The sequence below is a fragment of the Ceratotherium simum genome, chromosome 12, assembly GCF_057802395.1.
Source record: "Ceratotherium simum simum isolate JZ-2026a chromosome 12, ASM5780239v1, whole genome shotgun sequence".
NCBI classification, from domain to species: Eukaryota; Metazoa; Chordata; class Mammalia; order Perissodactyla; family Rhinocerotidae; genus Ceratotherium; species Ceratotherium simum.
The window spans coordinates 41,364,311-41,384,548 of NC_141911.1; the positions used below are offsets into that span (position 1 = coordinate 41,364,311).

Here is a 20,238-nt window from a genome sequence, read left to right on the forward strand (position 1 = left end):
GAGGACTAGGCCTGATATTTTTTTAAAGCTCTGTTTTTGTAATTTGCAAGGAAGGTTGAGAGTAATTCAAAGCTAACAGGCTAAAAGTAATTGAAGAGGTTAAAGTGAAAGGGATTCAGTTTGAACAGTTCAGTTTGAACAGTTCTGAAAAAGTGCAACATATAAAAGACAATTTTGAAGCAAATATATAACAAATTTAATAACTCAACTGAATTCTGGAAATACATAATTAAAAAAAATTTTTTTAAAGAAAATTACTGCTAAAACACAAATTAAAACCTCTTTTCTAGTTCAAGTTGGTGATTTCTTTTTTACAGATATTGGATACAATCTACATAACGATTTTTGTTTCCTTTCAGACTGTTGCTTGGGAATTAAATGAAACAGCCTATTTGGTCTCAGGCATTTTCTCATTTGATCTCTGAAATCGTTTTATTTCTAAAGATAAGTAAATGCATGAAAGGAAAGCTTCAGAAGGCAAAATGATTATTTGACTAAAGCAATATGAAATGTCCTCCTTATCTAAGGGTAAGTAATAATTGGTAGGAGGTGTGTTAGTTTCCTAGGGTTGTTCCAACAGGTTGCTACAAACTTAGTCGCTTAAAACCACAGAAATGTATTCACTCACAGTTCTGGAGGGCAGATGTTGGCAGGGTCATCCTCCCTCCAAAGGCTCTAGGGGAGAAGCCATCCTTGCCTCTTCAGCTCCTGGGGCTCCTGGCATTCCTTGGTTTGTGGCAGCATAACTCCCATCTCTGCCTCTCTCTTCACATGGCCTTCTTTCCATGTATCTCTAGGTCCGTCTTTTATGTCTTTTATAAGGACATTCTAATTGCATTTAGGACCCACCCAAATCCAGTATGATCTCATCTGGATCCTTACCCTAATTACATCTGCAAAGACCCAATTTCCAAATGAGGTCATGTTCTGAGGTTCTGGTGGACATGAATCTTTGAGGGTACTATTCAACCTACTATACCAGGTAAACATTATCTATGATGAATCTATTAAATATGGAGATCAAATTTTTTTTTTTAATAATTTTATTTATTTATTTTTCCCCCAAAGCCCCGGTAGATAGTAGTATGTCATAGCTGCACATCCTTCTAGTTGCTGTATGTGGGACGTAGCCTCAGCATGGCTGGAGAAGCGGTGCGTTGGTGGCGCCCAGGATATGAACCCGGGCTGCCAGCAGCAGAGTGCGGGCACTTAACCGCTAAGCCACGGGGCTGGCCCTGGAGATCAAATTTTTATAGTAAACAAGGTGTGTGTGTGGGGGGAGGGAGTTAATGAGAAGTTCTCTGAAAAATGAAATAAAAGAAAAACCCTACATCATATTGACTATAATTGCATCTGTGTGCAAATTCTTAGTGTTTATATATATATATACACACACATATATTTATGTATATGCATTTGTGATAGATACAAAATCTTTTGCCTCATGTTTTAGTTCTCCAGAAGAATCACAAGGAGGCTCATATTTGCAAAAACATCTGCAGACTTCATTTATTTTCCAAAAGACCTTTAAAAATCTTTTTTATATTCAAATCACTTCTAGTGGATTTCCTAATATCCTGCATCTTTGGCAAGATTTGCAATGTCGCTTTGCACTAATTTGAGACGTATTGTCAGATGTTTAAAACTAGTCCATCAAATTTACCAGGTCATCATTGTGCCAGGTAGAGTGCAGGAATAAATAAGAGACTTTTTTTGCCATCAACTAGCCCACAGTCCAGTGGGCAAGGTAGACATTTAAATAAATAAGGATAGTGCAGTGTGATTCATCTTTGTAAGAAATGTTCATACTAGGAACATAGAGGAGGAAGTAATGAATGATTTAGGGGTAGTGGAGTCAGGGAAGGCTTCAGTGAGGAAATGAAGTATGAACTAAGATTGAGTATTAATTCACCATTTAAAAAAATTAAATTATGGAGACAACGTTTCCACTCTAGGAAATGCTCTTAGAATCTAGGAATAAGGGCAACATCGAGAAAAGGTCACTCTAGGAGATAGGACTGAAATGTGCAGCTAAGGAGACTTAGTAATAAGATGCTTATGACCTAATTAATTGTTTTTATGTTTTAAAATTCTGCCACAAACAGAATGATAAAATAAATATCAATGTACTAACATAATATTATATAAAATTTAGGAGCTATAATACTTCAGAGAAAGGAAAGGTTAGTGTGGTGTGGAATGTTTTGAAAATCTGTTGAAGAAATGAAGCTTCAAACTGTAGGAAAGCAGAATTTGCTACCCCAAAATGTGTCTCTTTTTGGCTTGATAAAATTAAGAACAAAAGACTCAAGGAAGAAACTTTGACCCTCCCCTTAACTGCCTAAAAAAATTTAATATAGAAGGCCTGTTCCGGGAAGGATCTATCGCCATAAATACAGTATATTATGAACTAGGTGTGGTAGACAGGGAGGAACCCAGCAAGGCCCATTTGATCAAAGTCCCCTCTATTTCTCACTGTCTTTGTGAGGCAGGCAAACATTTGTTTACCAAACATTTGCTTTTCCATCTCCATGTGAATTGCCTTTCTCGCCTTTGAAGTCCCAAACAACTAACCCCAACATCCTCTTTTGTCTTTAGCTGAAGACGGTATTTAACGTAGTGGCTTTGGCCATTTTGGCAAATTACTCAGTTTTCCTGGGTTTCTCCCATGTATACATGTTATTAAACTTTAATAACATGTTGTTAAAGTTTATTCTGTCTCATGACAATTTAATTCTTAGACCAACCAGAAGAACCTAGAAGGGTAGAGGAAAATTTCTTTCTCCCCTACAAAACTCAGCCTCTGAGATGAGGAAGAGTTGGGTAGATGGGAAAAGAGAGAGGAGGTTGATCACAATACTACCATGGTGCCCAGGAAGAAAAGAATGTCAAGAAGGAAGAAATGAGGGCCAGCCCCATCGCATAGCAGTTAAGGTTGTGCACTCTGCTTCAGGGGCTCAGGGTTCGTGGGTTGGGATTCCAGGCGTGGACTGATGCACCACTTGTCAAGCCATCCTGTGGTGGGTCCTATATAAAGTAGAGGAAGATGGGGGTCCGGCCCAGTGGTGTGGCAGTTAAGTGTGCATGCTCCGCTGTTGGCAGCCTGGTTTGATCCTGGGAGTGCACCGATGCACCGCTTGTCAGGCCATGCTGTGGCAGCGTCCCATATAAAGTGGAGGAAGATGGGCACAGATCTTAGCCAGGGCCAGTCTTCCTCAGCAAAAAGAGAAGGATTGGCCTGGATGTTAGCTCAGGGCTGATCTTCCTCACACAGACACAAAAATAAATGAAATAAATAAATAAAGTAGAGGAAGATGGGCATGGATGTTAGCCCAGGGCCAATCTTCCTTAGCAAAAAGAGGAGGATTGGCAATGGATGTTATCTCAGGGCTAATCTTCCTCACAAAAAAAAAAAAAAAGAAGGAAGAAATGATTGTTAGAATCAAATGTCTCAGAGCCCAAATAGGATAAAGATTGAAAGGAGACTAACCACTAGGAGATCATTGATTCCAAGACAAGGGTTGGGTTGGGGGATGGGTTCTCAGGATAAGTGGATTTGTGTTGGGTTAGGGAATGAGTGGGAAATAAGTATACTGAGCAAACATATGAAGAGATACAGTGTACCCTGCTTTTGATGCCTTAGATTGTTTAGTAGGGAGCCAGTAGATTTATTTTATTTTATTTTTTGTGAGGAAGATTAGCCCTGAGCTAACATCTGATGCCAATCCTCCCCTTTTTGCTGAGGAAGATTGGCCCTGAGCTAACATCTGTGCCCATCTTCCTCCACTTTATATGGGATGCCTGCCACAGCATGGGTTGACAAGCAGTGCGTCTGTATGCACCAGGGATCCAAACCGGCGAACCCTGGGCCGCCACAGCAAAGTGTGTGCACTTAACTGCTAAGCCACCAGGCTGGCTCCAGAAGCCAGCGGTTTTAAGTGTTAGATTAAGGAATTATTAATGGCTGAAGAATTAAAGGAAACATAGCTTTTTTTCCCACCCCTCAGTAGAATTTTTACAATTTGAGAAGAAACCTCACGGTATTTCTAAGGCTCAAGATGTCTTTTAGCAGCTGGTGGAAAATTTGACGGAGAATTTGAGCTACTTGGAGGTACTGGTGTATCTGTATAAGTGACTTTCAAAGTTTTCTGACTATATCCTCAGTTAAAAAATAAATTTTATATTGTGTCAGTACACATATGCACAAACACATACATAACTGAAAGAGAAGTTTCAAAAAGCAATACTACTTCCTCTACTGCAAGGGAAACGCTGTTGCTTTCTCTTCTCTTCCATTTCTTTTTGAATAATTGGTAATCATGACCTCTGTTACACAGTGCACTTCAGCTTTGGACTCTGTCAATTTGAGTTTTGGCTGTCCAAGATTGGTTTTTGACTGCGGAAAGGATTATATATTTTAAAAATATTTACATTTACTGTATTTTTAAAATATTTTAAATATTTCTAAAACTTCTCTTGTTTCACTTATAATTTACTTTTAAAAATTTCTAAATCTAATAATTTTAGGTAAAATAAAAATAACCATCTTTTAGAGGATTTTTGACTTAAGGTCATTTAATCCACCTAAATAGATTAAACTCACTTAAACAATAAATCCCATTTACAAATTTAATTACATTTTCTGAAACATTTTAAATTGCATTTAATAAGTTTAATATATTTGATTCTCCTTTTAAGTGCTTCCAAGGCCTGACTAGGCAAGCTATGACTTTATTAAGCAACACTCCCTTAAGTACTTAACTCTTGTAAATGTACTAAATTAAACTTAGAAATGGAGCAAATCTCAGGTTCTTCTAAACATGTTCATGATGTGAAACAATCACTCCCAAACTTAGTCTGGAGCAATGTAGTGTATTCAACTTTCTGGAAAGTAATTAATATTTCTGATTAAATGCTTAAGCAGTTTTACTAATAGATTTGAAAGCCTCTTGTGGGAAATCCACTCTGATTGTCAATCACCGAAAGACCCTAACAACTTTTGATCAGTCTTGCACGAACTTTAATCTTTAATCAGGTATTCGTCTATATCTAGTCTCATGATGATGATCTAACCACTCTTTTTTTTTTAATCCTATAGAATATCACTAACAGGACACAAATCTTTAAACTGGTTCTTTTAGAAAGCCCTCTCTTATAGCAAGTTTGAGATAAAATTTAAAATAAAAGAATTTGTAACATGCTTATGTTAAAGAATAATTTTTTAAAAGAGGCAACATCATGGCTCTGTACAAATATAAAATAAACGTGTCAGACTTTTTTTTAATTAATAAGGAAATCAATAATATGTAAAACAGAGATCAGTGGCAAGCAGGAATTCTGAAATGAATTTGCTAATAGATACGAATAGGTTCTTTCTTGGAGTGGGGGTGATGGTGGTGGTGCATCAATTGTACTTCTGTGGGACAAAATTCATTTGCATCTCTGGATAAGAATCATTTACATATTATCAGTTTTTTAACAATTTGCAGAGTTGTATAATAGTTAGAGATAATGAAAAGGGCAGACTCCCATACAATCAGATAACCTGGAGGCATGCACTAGACAATGCCTAGTGTTCCTTTGAGAAGATAGTCATTAATCTTTTTTTGCCGATTTCAATGTCTTTCACAATTTTTCCCATAATTTCCCCACCTGTTGGTCATAATAATGTCAAAGATTATTCTTAATTGCTCGCGCACACACAGGAAAGGCTGGTCTCATTGGATTTAGCCTAATTTTTTACATAGGTGCAGCAGAGTGTTACTATATGCCTCCTTGAGTTGGCTTTGCAAATCTAGAGTCATACTTTATATATTCAGAAAATGGAACATTATAACAAGACAATATTCCAAACAAGTAACTACAATAAAATTTCCCACATCAATTTATCCAGTTCTATGTAATTCTTATTCCACGGGATCTTAGGTTAGGAACCTGCTTTCATGAATCCTTCCACTTCATGGAAAAAAGTCCTGGAAATCAGTCCACTGGCAGTCATTTAAACAGCATTAGCTCAGAAACCTGTACCCAAAAGTCAAATATTTGAAGTATCCGTAGTTTAAAGTACCTGTTAGACTCCTTTTCCATGAGGCTCCGAGACTCTCCTTTGTCGAAGAAAGTCTGCAGCTTTGCTCTTTGGATGTTTCCCCTTAACTAATCAGAGATGTAATAAAACCAATATAAAACAAGAAAATTACTCTAGTAAGAGACAAAAGTCTAGCACATGTAGAGTATTAGAAGTTCAACTTTCTTATTTTCTCAGAATTTTAGAAATATTTGATTTATATAAGTGCTCATTTATCTCTATAAGCTAATCAGAATAGAGATCTTTTAAGAGACTTTATAATTAATTTATTAATATGCTCCAGAGACAGGAAAATATTTTATACTCACTTATTGAGGAATAAAATCCTTTGAACTAAGTTAAAGTCTCATACCTTTCAACTTACAAATCAGAAATCTAAAATCAATTATATATCTTCTATTAGAATCACAAAGCTAATCTGTTACATTCTCCAATGTGCCAATTTCTTTAAACATTACAAGAATTTTAAATTACAAAAAATAGTCCTTAACTCAAAATTATTAATACTGTGGTTTGATTTGCTTCATCATTTCTTTAATCTAAAACCATTCCGGGGTTTAGAAGACACTTCCCACTGAAGGAATAATTTTGTCATCTCAAACAAGCCGAGGTTACATCAACAATTCGTTTCCATGCTATTGTAACTATTTCAGGCCAGGCATTGAGGCTGGGATATGGGACATGATTTTGCAGATGTGTGGGTGTTTCTTCCGTAGCAACAAATGATGTTACAGTCTCTATGAAAACAGGGTCCTCCAAGTCTACACACTTTAGATGACTCTGGTTTTACAACTTATTATTCCTGGACTAAAGTTTATACCCCTGTTAAATTCTTTCTTTTGATTTGAAAAGAGAGCAGTCTGTACCCCTACCAAGGCTGCAGGTAACCTCTTTTTTATCTTGATGTGACTCTACATTTCTTGAACTATCCTACAATATTTTAATGTATTTAAATTATCTGGTAAGACATCTTATTGACATTCCATTGGTACTTCATTACCTCTCATACTTTTGACTGAGATAACTATCAAGTCATCCAATGATATTTCAACCTTGGTTCTTAGCAAAACAAAAGCAAATACCAAAACCAAACCAACCCAACCAACAAAAAAAACACTGATTACAAGTATATATTGTTAAATGAGCATGTCTTTTGAGGGTCTCATCTCTCTCTCCAATCTGCTTTTCAGAATACCTGCACAAGAAGACTTGTTCAACTAGCTGTGAAGAGGATAAAATTTTCTGTATATTGCTGCACAAGGAAGAATTATATTGCATCTACATATCACTAAAATTACCGACAGGTTCTGAAAATGACATCTATTCCAAACATGATAGACCTTTTAAATGAGAAAACTGAATAAAAACACACTATGTAAAACTGAAATCTGAACCTTCATCTGACATTCTTATTTTCCACTCTCTTTACCCCTATCAGAAAACACCTCTGCTCTACATAGGCCCTTTTCTTCTTGTTCCTCAAACATGTTAAGTTTATTCAAGCTCCATTTCCACCTCCACTCATTCTCTCAGGATGCTCCCTTTACCCAGTATGGCGTTCAGTTCTTCTTAGCTTTTCTAAACTCCACCATCCTTTCAGGCTCAGCTCGAGTCCCTGCATGAGGTTTTTGGGGTTATTCTGTCCCGCAATGACTTTTCTTTCTCTGACGTCTTATGGTGTGGATAATCTGTTTCAACCAAGTTAGCATTAGTATTAAGAATGTTTATTTCTGTTTCCCCAACAGAGTCAAATTTCTTTAGGTGAAGAACCTGGCATAGCATTAGGACTGATTACCAACAGGGCTTAGCACAGTGCTGAGGACATAAAAGGAAATTAAAGGACTCTATTAGAGTGAAAGTCCCTCAAGCGCTGTGGCTTTTATCATTTTATCCCCAGCACCTGGCACTGGGCTTGACACTTCTTAAGCATTAGTTGAATGAAACAAATGATTCTCAGTAAATACTTTCTAATCTAAAGATTGTTCTGGTCAGTGTCTAAGTAAAAAATATAAAGTGATGTTGAAACAGTTTGCTTTTCATATCGTGGATGGATGGAACTAGAAGACAGTTATCTTTATAAGTAGTGATAACCAGAAGTTAATGTTACTGTGAGCTGTTGAACAAACATGAAATCACTGCACATTTGTCAGCTACTATCTTCACTCTAACACGTTCTTAGTTACAGAAATACACCTGGCTTGCTACGGCAACAAAATATTTTGTTTATTCCCCCTACGCCCAGTAATTTTATTCTGGCCACAATCTGAGGTACTTAATTTATTCAAACTTGAAATATTGTCTTCAGGAAAGCTCAAATGAAACCAGATTTTGAAGTAATCTCCCTGTTTCCTAGGTCACTGCCCCTTTAGGATCTACCTTGTGGCTTTTAACTTTATATACATAACCTTCCCCTTTTTGCCTGTTTCATTCCACTGTCGTAAGTAGGCACAAGTCCATTACTTTTTCAGGCAAGTCTTCTAAAGTGTAACATAAAAGGCTTTTTCTCAGATGTTGAGTTTACAAGCTACATATAGATAGGCAATCAGAGGTTCATAGCATACGTTTGACTAACAAATAGAATTAAAGTGAGACTCATAGGAATCATTCATGAATAAATCTCAAAGTACCTGCTTAAAAAATCAGCAATAATATCTGGGTATTAATACACACTGAGTGAAAAATGGGAATACATGTTTGTATTAGTTATCTGCTGCTGTGTAACAAATTATCACAAGCTTAGCAGTAGAAAACAACACCCTCAAAATTTCCTGGGTCGTGACTCTGATATGGCTTAGCTGGGTCTTCTCCTTAGGCTCTCAGAACACTGTAATCTAGATGTTGGCCAGTCTGCATTCCTTTCTGGAGCTTAGGATCCTCGCCCATGTTCACATGGTTGTTGGTAGAATTAAGTTCTTTGCAGTTGTAGGACTGAGATATGCAAGTTCTTGCTGGCTGTTAGCCAAGGGCCTCTCTCAGCTCCCAGAAGCCCCTGCAGTTCCTTGCCACATTGCCCTCTCACAGGCCCTCTCACAACATGGCAGATTACTTCTTCAAAGCCAGTAGAGGAAAGGCTCTCTCTTTAGGAAGGGCCCAGTCCCTCTTTTAAAGGCTTTCATCTGATTAACTTAAGCTCACCCAGATAACATCCCTTCTCTCCTTTGCTTTTGTCATTGATGGGGTCCAATCAAAATATGCCACTTTGGTATATTGATTGTTTTGAATTAAAGTTACTTAAGAAACAGCCAGTGCAAGAAGGATACTCTGACCCTCCTTTGTCCTTCTGAAAGCAGGAAATAAATTCCCCCTGTGAAAGGTACCCTTCCTGCACCAGGAGATAGAGAGACATCCTTATTGCTAGAGATATGGAATTCAGGGTGGAAAAGGCTGTGTAAACAAGCTTGCTTAGTTTCTTCACTAATTAGTACCCAAGCCAAGGTTCTTTGTCTTGTCAGTTCTTCACAAATTTATTGATTCTTTGTCTGAAAGCTATAAAAGCTACCTGTGTTGGTCACTTCTTTGGGTCTCATATTCTTATGGGGCCCCCAAACACATGAAATTAAATTGGTTTTTCTCCTGTTAATCTGTCTCATTTCAATTATTAGACCAGCCAGAAGAACCTTGAAGGGTAGAGAAGAATTTTTTCTCCCCAACATCATCTAAGGTAACCTAATCAATGGGAGTAAAATCTTATCATATCCACAGATCCCACCTACATTCAAAAGGAGGTGATTATACAGGGCTGCACCTCTATAGCAAGAGATGGAAATTTTAGGGGCCATCTTAGAATTCTGTCTACTGGAGTCTTCAGATCCTATTTTCCCCTTCTTAATTAGTTGTTCTAGAAAAAATGGTAGAAGCCTAAGAGTAGGAAGGCAGGGTTAAGTCCTGGCTCTACCACTGACCCATTGATAACTTTGGACAAGTCAGTTAACCCTTTTAGGAGGAACTAGACTTCTTCTGCATTTCTTTCAGGTGCTAATATTCCAAAATCCTTTATGATTCTAAGTTTCTTTGTAGGCAGGGGGGACACAATATCAGACACATGGTTACAATTCAATAAATGTTAGTTTAGTAAGATAAAAAATTCAACCAACTTTATAGCTTGGGCATGCAGAAAAATTACAGTTACTGAATGTAGTTTACAACTAATTTGGCCTTTCCGTATAACCTCCATCAACTAATTGGAATGGAGAAAAACCAACTTAATACCTACTGTAAAGCTTATATGGTTCAGTTATTTAAAACTGGCTATTTAAGCAGTGTTTAATACTTCTTGGGTACAGATCCTGAGCCTTTCATACAACTTCCTCCTCTTTCCTGCCTTCTTCCTAAGACAGTGTCATCCCTATGAGGATAGGGAGGAGGAGAAGGAGGCGGATAGGTGGGGCTAAAACATCTTTATCAAGGTGAGGCAGTGCTGGCATCTTCAAGTGCCATCCTTGGCTTCCTCTCATCTCCAGGTGATATGTCAGACTACCTGAGCAGCATGTCGTGCTGGCTGAAGTCTGTGGCTGGTATAATTGTATTTCTTGTTTGGCTCGGTCAGGGCCCAGCAACACTCCCGAATTTAATTGGTCTCACTTGGGCTTCTGCAGGTGCCCTTTCCTTGACACTCCCCTGAGCTTATCTAACATTGCCTTTTCTCTAGGTTGAAGCTTGGAAAGAGAAAACAGAGAGGCTCATGTCTGAATATCCTACTTTTCTTGTTTCCAAGATTCTTTGGGCCAGAAGGGTAACCTGTTTTTCTTTTGTGTCTCTAAAGTTTCTCCTACTAACTCAGAGCTGTTCTGATTGGCTTAAACTGAAGGGCTATCTTTATGCTTTTGGGGGATGCTATGAGCAAAGCCTTTCGTGATTGGCTTTTCATATGCTAAAAGGGGAGATAAAGGATTTTTGAAAATACTTTCCCAAACCAATGGGAACGTATTGTTTTTGAATCTATGGTTCTGGTGCACAATCATATTTTTGAATGTCAATTATTGAATATTAACTCAATATTTCTCCTTCCATTTTTACTATAAATTCTAATCTACTCTAGGCAATCAGGCAGCTAGCGTAAATGCCATGTGCTCTGGAAGATAATTTAAAAATACCCTTTTTGCATCCCTTTCAGTTAGCTAGTAAAGTAATATTATTATTATCTTGCTCATTTGTGTATTCCCAGTGCCTGGGAAAATAGTTGGCACATAGCAGGCTCTATTAGTAAATGTAAAAGGATGAATAGAATGTATGAATGAATGAATGAATGAATGAACAGGATAGAGACAGTCTTCATAGAAAACTTGTTTTGCAGCATCACACAATCTGAACACCTTTTCCTGTCTTTTCCTCTCCAAGGTCCTATTTGCTCAGATCCCTGAGAAGTCTGTATTATTTCTCCCATTTTCTTTCTGCTTTTATTTGCTGCTTATTTGCCTTTGGGAGCTTTATATCTTTTTTGGTTAAGCTACAAGCCAAGCTCTCCTCAATGTATGTCTCAGCTTTTACTGAATTCAAAACTTTTTTGGGCAGGTGAGTGGTCAACCTATTTCTTATTTCCCACTAGAAAATCGGAATTTAATTTGATATGTGATTCCCTCAGAACTACTGATTGGTAGGGAGAGTAGAGAGACACTATTTGTCTATTAAAACCTATCATTTACATTTTGTGGGGTTAACTGAGGTAGAATGAGGAAAAGAAATAATAACAGCAATTGTAATAATAATAGCTAACATGTTTTAAATGCCTATTTGAGATTGGAGACTATGTTAAGCTCACTTTACATGGCCATATTTATGTTTCACAAGAACCAAATGACAGATATGAGTGTTGACCCCATTTACAGTGAGGAGATTGAGCCTCAGGTTCAGTAATGATAACCTGCTCCAGACGCAAAGCTGCAGAGTGGGCAAGCGGGACTGGACCAATGTCTGTGAGATTCCAGAGTCTGTACTCTTCACATTCTGATACACTGCCCTGGAACCATAATGATCATGTTTTTCTAAAAAAATTTTGAAAATAATTCCAAAATAATTTATAAAAAGATGAAATGCTAAACACAAACTTTAAAAAACATGGTTTTATTTAATTTAAACAAACTAAAAGCATGCAAGAGTAGATGGGTTAGCATTTTGACAAAAATCCTTAACATTAAGAAAAAAACTGTTGTTGAGAGGAACAACAGGAGGCTTCTGAACTATTTAGTGAAGCAAAAAAAAAAAAAAAAAGAAGGAGGTTATCTCACATCTTGCTAACAGAGCCAATGGTTATGGTTAAAAAACATCTGGTGACCCACATACACAGCCAACAAAGCCACCCAGAGAAGTGGAATAAGAAAACAGAATTGATTTCCAGAAGTTGTAAATGGAAGCTAGAAGTGGAAACTGAGGAAGCATTTATATATTTGTGTCCTCATGTCACACACATATTATTATACTTGCAATTACAAGGATCAGATTTGCATATGAAGAATGGACATTTGGGAATTTGGAAAGCTATTTGCCAAAGCAAATAAGAATATTCTTAAAATGTGTTACTCAAACTCCTATGGGCTTAGAATTATATACTATTTCATAAGGTTATCTTACAAAGGTCAATATTCTTCAAGATTTCAACTATTTTTCCTAGAAGAATATCCTATGTAAAAAAGTAACAAAAAGACTTACCAAGACCAAAAGAATAACAACATTACACACACACACACACACACACCCCCTCCCCCTTCACTCACCCAACATCCACAATTGTAGGTCTCTAAATTTCTATGACTTGAAGTTTAATAACTGAGAATATTTTAATGCTCACTCTTCATCCTTCACTTTTAGTTCTACTTCACTTCCCCAATCATCCTTAAATCCATCTTTGTGCAAATCTCTAGTTATTTCGTAATGATAAATTTCTAAACATGGAATATTAGGCATTGATTTAATCTAGCTCTGTGGCAAATACCAGGAAACTGAGTAATACTGTAAGTGGCCAAAATTCGTGTTCATTCCTCAATTATATTTCTTTCCCAAATGAGGCTTCTGATCAAGCCTTCCTATATTGGGGGACAGTATTCTCATGTTTTTATCTTAAAAAAGTCTGACACTAAAATTAACTCTAAGACTTTGTCATGCCTTTAATAATTTTAACAAAGATCAAAGACCTAAGCTCTAATAATAAAGAGGTGTTTGTGTGTTGTGTGAGTGTGCATGTGTGTGTGTGTGTTGATGTTGGGTAGCGTAGGGAAGAGAAGAGGGAGGAGGTAAAATGGATAGAGGCAGAGACAGATATACCATGAAGCTAATTGAGAGTAGAATTGGAAATATAATTAGTTTGGTTTTAGTGCATAATATTTATATGGTTTTTCGTCCTTTCTGTATAGTTAATACTAGCTATCATCATGGTGTAGGTAGGTAGGAATGGGTTCTAGGAATATCCCTACCACCTGCTGTGTCAATTAATCCATTGTTACGATATGAAGGTATGGGACAAAAAATCTTATTGTGATATGAATGTATCCTAGGGGGCCAGGAATAGAAGTTAAGTGGTTAGTGGATGAGAAGCAAGGATTAAAATGTATGGAGCCAGAAGCTAGTCTGTGGGAAAATTTTTACCTCTATCACTCCATATCAGAGGATGATGTATCTCAGTGAGTCTCTATATCAACACTGGATTCCATCCCCTCAACCCTCTTTCAGAACCTTGTTCTGTTGTTTATGCCAGTGTGTGTGTTTATGGTGTCTGACTGTTCAGGTTATATAAAATAAATACCTTCCAGGTTTAAATTAGACCACTTTTGAGGAATCTACCATTTCACTAGGCCACATAAGCAGCATGAAGTATGGGTTTATTTATTTATTCATTCAATAAATATTTAATAAGCATGTATGCATCAGTTTTCGGTTGCTGAGTAACAAACATTCCAAAATTGAGTGGCTTAAATCAAAAACAATTATTTACATTGCTCATGAATTGTACTTTGCCAGGGTTCAGTGGGGATAGTTCATCTCTGTTCCACATGGTGTTGGCTGGAGTGGCTTCAGTGGGAGCTGGAAAATCCACTTTCAGGATGGCCCACCAATATGGCTTGCAAATTGGTGCTGGTTGTTGGCCAGGAGCTCAGCCAGGGCTCTGGGCCAAGGACTTTGGTACCTCTCCGTGTAGCTGCTCCATGGACTGCTTGGGCTTCCACACAACATGATGAGTGGATTTCAAGAGCAAGATCCCAAGAGAACAAGGCAGAAGTGGATGACATTTTTATGATCTAGCTTTAGAAGTCACATGGTGTAATTTCCTCTCTATTGGTTGAGGCAGTTGTAAAAGTTCATCTAGGCCTAAGGCCAGGGGACACAGACCCTCACAGTTGATGGAATGAGTGCCACAGTCATATTTTAAGAAGAGCATGTGGGATGTCATATTAGTTTCCTAGGGCTTCTGTAACAAAGTACTACACACTGAGTGGCTTGAAACAACATAAATTTATTATCTCACGGTTCTACAGGCTAGAAATCCAAAATCAAGGTGTTAGCAGGGTCATATCCTCTTGAAGGCTCAAGAGGAGAAACTGTTTCATGCCCTTCTCTTAGCTTCTGGTGTTGCCGGCAGTCCTTGGTTTTCTTTGGTTTGCAGACGCATAACTCCAATCTCTGTCTCTGTGGTCACATGGCTAGCATTCTTTCTCCTTTTCTTATAAGGACACCGGTCATATTGGATTAAAGGTTCACCCTACTCTAGTGTGACTTCATTTCAACTAATTACATCTACAACAACCCTATTTCCAAATAAGGGCACATTCTGAGGTTCTTGTAGTTAGGGTTTCAACATATCTTTTTGGAGACACAATTCAGCTCATAACAGATGGGAAATATTGTGTCTTTTTGGAAAATATAATCTGCCCCATTGTACTAAATAGCAGTCACTGGGTTATGTATACGTAATAAATTGGTGACTTTTAGAATGTAGGCTCTGTGAAAACAAAACTTTTGTTTCGTTCTTAAAACATTGCTGACGGGCCGGCCCTGTGGCTTAGCAGTTAAGTGCATGCACTCCGCTGCTGGCCACCCGGGTTCAGATCCTGGGCGCGCACTGATGCACCACTTCTCCGGCCATGCTAAGGCCGCGTCCCACATACAGCAACTAGAAGGATGTGCAGCTATGACATACAACTATCTACTGGGGCTTTGGGGGGAAAATAAAAAAAAAAAAACAAACATTGCTGACATAGTAGGTACTCAACACATGTGCTGAATAAATAGAATGAATACATAAAGATTCTGCTCTAATAGAGTTTACAGTTTTGACTAATACAGACATCAATCAAATTATCACACAACCATATGAGTACAAACTGAAGTACATGGTGTTCAATTATGTTTAACAAGTAGTTACTGAGCACGTGTTTCCTGCCAGGCACTGCTCTAATAAGCCAGCCCTGCTGGTCTAGTGGTTAAGATTCAGTGGTTCTCACTGCCGTGGCCCGGGTTCATTTCCCTGACAGGGAACCACAGTTGTCAGACTGTGGTGGCTGCGTGATGCTGTGATGCTGAAAGCTATGTCACCGATATTTCAAATACCAGCAGCGTCACCCATGGTGGACAGGTTTCAGTGGAGCTTCCAAACTAAGACAAAGAAGAAGTACCTGGCCACTCACTTCCAAAAAATTGGCCATGAAAACCCTAGTTGATAAAGTGCCAGAAGGTGAGTGGATGGTGCAAAAAGAGTGGGCAGGATTCAGCCCTGCTGTACACAGGGTCACTGGGAGTTGGAATCGACTGGATGGCACTTACAACAAATTGCTTTAAGAGGTAGGTATAGAGAGAGCAGCGAACTAAATGAAGTTCCTGCCTTCACATAGAGAATAAATAAACAAATATATATAATAATTGATGATGATAAGTATCGTGGAGAAAAATAAAGAGAAAGGGGTAGGGAGTGATAGTGTTGGTGGTATTTTACATGGGACGCCCCTATCACTGAGGCACTTTTCTGCAGAGACCTGAAAAAAAGAAATAAGGAGATAAGCCATAGGCAAATCAGAGGGCAGGTTCAGGGCAAAGGCCTTGAAATAAGAAAGATTTGTCGTGTTTGAGAACTGCAAAGAAGCAGGAATGGAATGAGCAGCGGGGAGGAAGGCGGAAATGGAGATCAGGCACTTATAAGCAAGCCAGTGTAAGGACTTTGATTTTTGCTTCAATTGAGATGGCAAGCCATGGAGGGTTGTGAGGAGAGCGTTGGCATGATATGACTTATGCAGAACCTCAGCTCAAACCTAACTTCACCTTTTAGCTCCTATATCGTATCCCAAAATGAAAAGTTTAGATGATTATGAGAATATGGAGCAGGAGGATGTGATCTAGTGGGGGAAGGGCCTTTGACCTGATAAGTAGGAGATGACAAGAAGTCTCCAATTTTATCTCAACTTGATCTTCAACAGACACAAAGTTTCATGATTTAACTTTCTCATATTACACATCAAGCTATCTCTAGTATTTCAAATACCTATGTGAAAAGCAAAAATATATAGCGATGCTTCTATCCAAATTACATTTTTATTTAGGAGCGATAGGGATTATCCACACCTGCAAATAGGAAACTGAAGATTTTCTATTAGCTTGTCATTTAGAAAATAATGCTTGATGCAAATCATAAAAGATAAAATATGTCACTTGTTTAAGGGGGAGAAAGTAAAAATTTGGTTTTATATATTAGGAATATTTTTAATAATGATGCCATAGTTATGAAGTCAACATAATGGGCTTGAATAATATGATGATCTAAAATTACTTCTTGATTGTATACTACCTGTTATGACTGAATGGTTGCATCCCCTCCAAATTCGTATGTTGAAACTCTAATCCTCTTGCCCGGTCAGATGTGGTGTTTGAAAAGATGTTGCTAAGACCGATGTCGAAGAGCGTACTGCCTATGTTTTCTTCTAGAACTTTCACAGTTTCAGGTCTTACATTCAAGTCTTTAATCCATTTGGAGTTAGTTTTTGTGTATGGTGTAAGGTAAGGATCTACTTTCATTTTTTTGCATATGGCTATCCAGTTTTCCCAACACCATTTGTTGAAGAGACTTTCTTTTCCCCATTGTATGTTCTTGGCTCCTTTGTCAAAGATTAGCTGTCCATAGATGTGTGGGTTTATTTCTGGGCTTTCGATTCTATTCCATTGATCTGTGTGTCTGTTTTTGTGCCAGTACCATGCTGTTTTGGTTACTATAGCTTTGTAGTATATTTTCACCACATCTGACCGGGCAAGAGAAACAATAGAAAAAATAAACAAATGGGACTACATCAAACTAAAAAGCTTCTGCACAGCAAAGGAAACCATCAACAAAACGAAAAGACAACCTAACAATTGGGAGAAGATATTTGCAAACCATACTTCTGATAAGGGCTTAATCTCCAAAATATATAAAGAACTCATGCATCTCAACAACAAAAAACTACCAACCCAATTAAAAATGGGCAAAAGACCTGAACAGACATTTCTCCAAAGAAGATATACAGATGGCCAACAGACACATGAAAAGATGTTCAAAATCACTAACTATCAGGGAAATGCAAATCAAAACTACAATGAGATATCACCTCACGCCCGTCAGAATGGCTATAATTAACAAGACAGGAAACAACATGTGTTGGAGAGGATGTGGAGAGAAGGGAACTCTCATACACTGCTGGTGGGAGTGCAAACTGGTGCAGCCACTATGGAAAACAGTATGGAGATTCCTCAAAAAATCAAGGATAGAACTACCATATGATCCAGCTATTCCACTGTTGGGTATTTATCCAAAGAACTTGAAAACACCAATTTGCAAAGGTACATGCACCCCTGTGTTCATTGCAGCCTTATTCACAATAACCAAGACTTGGAAGCAACCTAAGTGCCCATCAAGGGACGAATGGATAAAGAAGCTGTGGTATATATACACAATGGAATACTACTCAGCCATAAGAAACGACGAAATCCAGCCATTTGTGACAACATGGATGGACATTGAGGGTATAATGCAAAGTGAAATAAGTCAGAGGGAGAAGGCCAAATACCGTATGATTTCCTTCATTAAGTAGTAGATAATAACAACAATAAACAAACACATAGGGACAGAGATTGGATTGGTGGTTACCAGAGGGGAAGGGGGGAGGGAGGAGGGTGAAAGGGATAATTCGGTGCATGTGTGTGGTGATGGGTTGTAATTAGTATTTTGGTGGTGAACATGATGTAGTCCATGCAGAAATAGAAGTACAATGATGTACACCTGAAAAAAAAAAAAAAAAAGAAACTCTAATCCTGGATGTGATGGTATTTGGAGATGGGACTTTTGGGACGTAATTGGGTCATGAGGGTGGAGCCCTCATGATGGGATTACTGCCCTTATAAGAAAAGACACAAGAGAGCTTGCTGCTTCTCTCTCTGCTTTCTACTGTGTGAGGATACAACAAGAAGACAGCTGTCTGCCCTCATCAACAAATGAATCTGCCAGAACCTTGATCTTGGACTTCCCAGCCTCTAGCGATGTGAGAAATAAATGTCTGTTGTTTAAGCCACCCAGTCTGTGGTAATCTGTTATAGCAGCCTGAGCTGAGACACTACCCAAAAAATGAAGCAATGACTTTTAAAATTCCTATATGAAAGTATGTCCAGGGGTGTTGAAAGATTATGCTTTGCTGGGGTATATTTGGAAATAGAACTGTTGATCAGGGTTTGGCAAACTTCAGCCCATGGGCCAGATCCTGCCCACTGCCTATCTTTGTAAATAAAACTTTAATAGAAGACAGGCATGCACATTCATTTACATATTTTCTATGGCTGCCTTTTTGCTACAATGGCATAGTTAAGTAGTTGTGACAGAGACTATATGTCCCACAATGTAAAAACTATTTACTATTTGTCCCTTTGCAGAAAAAAATTTGTTGTCCCTGCTTAAGTGAGATGAAAACGCAGGCCCAGAGAAGGAGGACTCCAACTTTGCCTAAATCTCAGAAAGATAAAGTGATTATTGCTAGTAGGAGAAATTTCTAAAAATGAACTTTCTGGCAATTAAATATTCATTGAAGAATAAATGAGCATGAGGCCTTTATGTACAACTGCTCCAAATGGCTTTGGAGACTGTTCACAAAACCATTTCTACTCCTGTTGTTTATATCAGTCAATGGCACCACCCAGTTGTCCAAGCCAGTAATCTAGCCAATGTCCTAAACTCCTCTTATTCCTTCCCTGCTTTATCATCAACTCAGTACTTCTCTCCATCCCCGCTGTCACCGTTGGCCAGGCCACCTGGAACTCTACAAATTTGTCTGAAGTACTGCAAACATTTCCCAACAGCCTTTCCCACTTCCAGATGTTCTTTTGTATTCAATCTCTATCCTATATGTTGACCTTTTAAAAGCCCCCAGACCCCTATTTATACCCTTCAATGGTTTTCTATTGCCTTTAGAAATAAATCCAAACACTGGAGCATAATTTATAGAGGGCTTCACAAATGGCCTTTATTTGAGTAACTTCTCTTTACCCTGCTCATCCCAGCTTGTCTATCACTTCTTCTGGGGATCTTTCTCTGGTGCCCAAATGTGGTTTGAGTCACCCTCAAATGTTCTCCTAAGTCACTTTATAGTTTCTTGTTAGCAGAACGCATTGCATTGTAATTGTTTGTTTAATTGTCTGTCCGAACACTGTAACGCTGTGAGGGCAAGAACCATGTCTTCATTAACTGGGGACATGCTAGGGAGAAAAACAGATATAGTCTTTGTTGTAAAGACACTTGCAGCATAGTGAGAAAAACTGATATTTATCCTGTAATTACTGAAATATAAGCAGTAGGATGCTGTTTGGAGATTTTAAACTGAGATTCCTTGCCCTTCTTTACTGAAATTATTCTTGTTGTCTTAATGGTTCTTCATTCATTCACTAATTTAGGAAGATAGGCTAGAATAATGAGGTCACTGATCAGTTATTAGGTTAATAATCTATAGTAGGACAATGGTTTTGAAGGCCAGACTTTCAATTTCAAGAGCTAGTCACCCCAAAGAGAAAAGCGTTTCCCAAATTCCAAAAACTTTCCTTTAATAATCAAGAATCAAAGCTTGGGGGGCTATGGTGGAATTTTACTATAAGCTCCATAGTGGGAAGGATACAGGTTGTGTTACACAGGGGGAAGATAAAAGCCCTTGTTAAGAAGGATG

At 38.0% G+C, this 20,238-nt stretch overlaps 1 long non-coding RNA gene across 2 annotated transcripts in view; it reads left to right on the forward strand.

Annotated features, from left to right (window-relative positions):
- The window catches only part of LOC147915841 (uncharacterized), a 29,392-nt gene extending 21,512 nt beyond the window's left edge, over positions 1 to 7,880 (forward strand). For both annotated transcript variants that reach the window (XR_015553816.1, XR_015553817.1), the window contains 2 exons: positions 360 to 528; positions 7,276 to 7,880. This is a non-coding gene — a long non-coding RNA (uncharacterized LOC147915841). The remainder of the gene's footprint in view (positions 1 to 359; positions 529 to 7,275) is intronic.
- Positions 7,881 to 20,238: the final 12,358 nt, after the last annotated feature.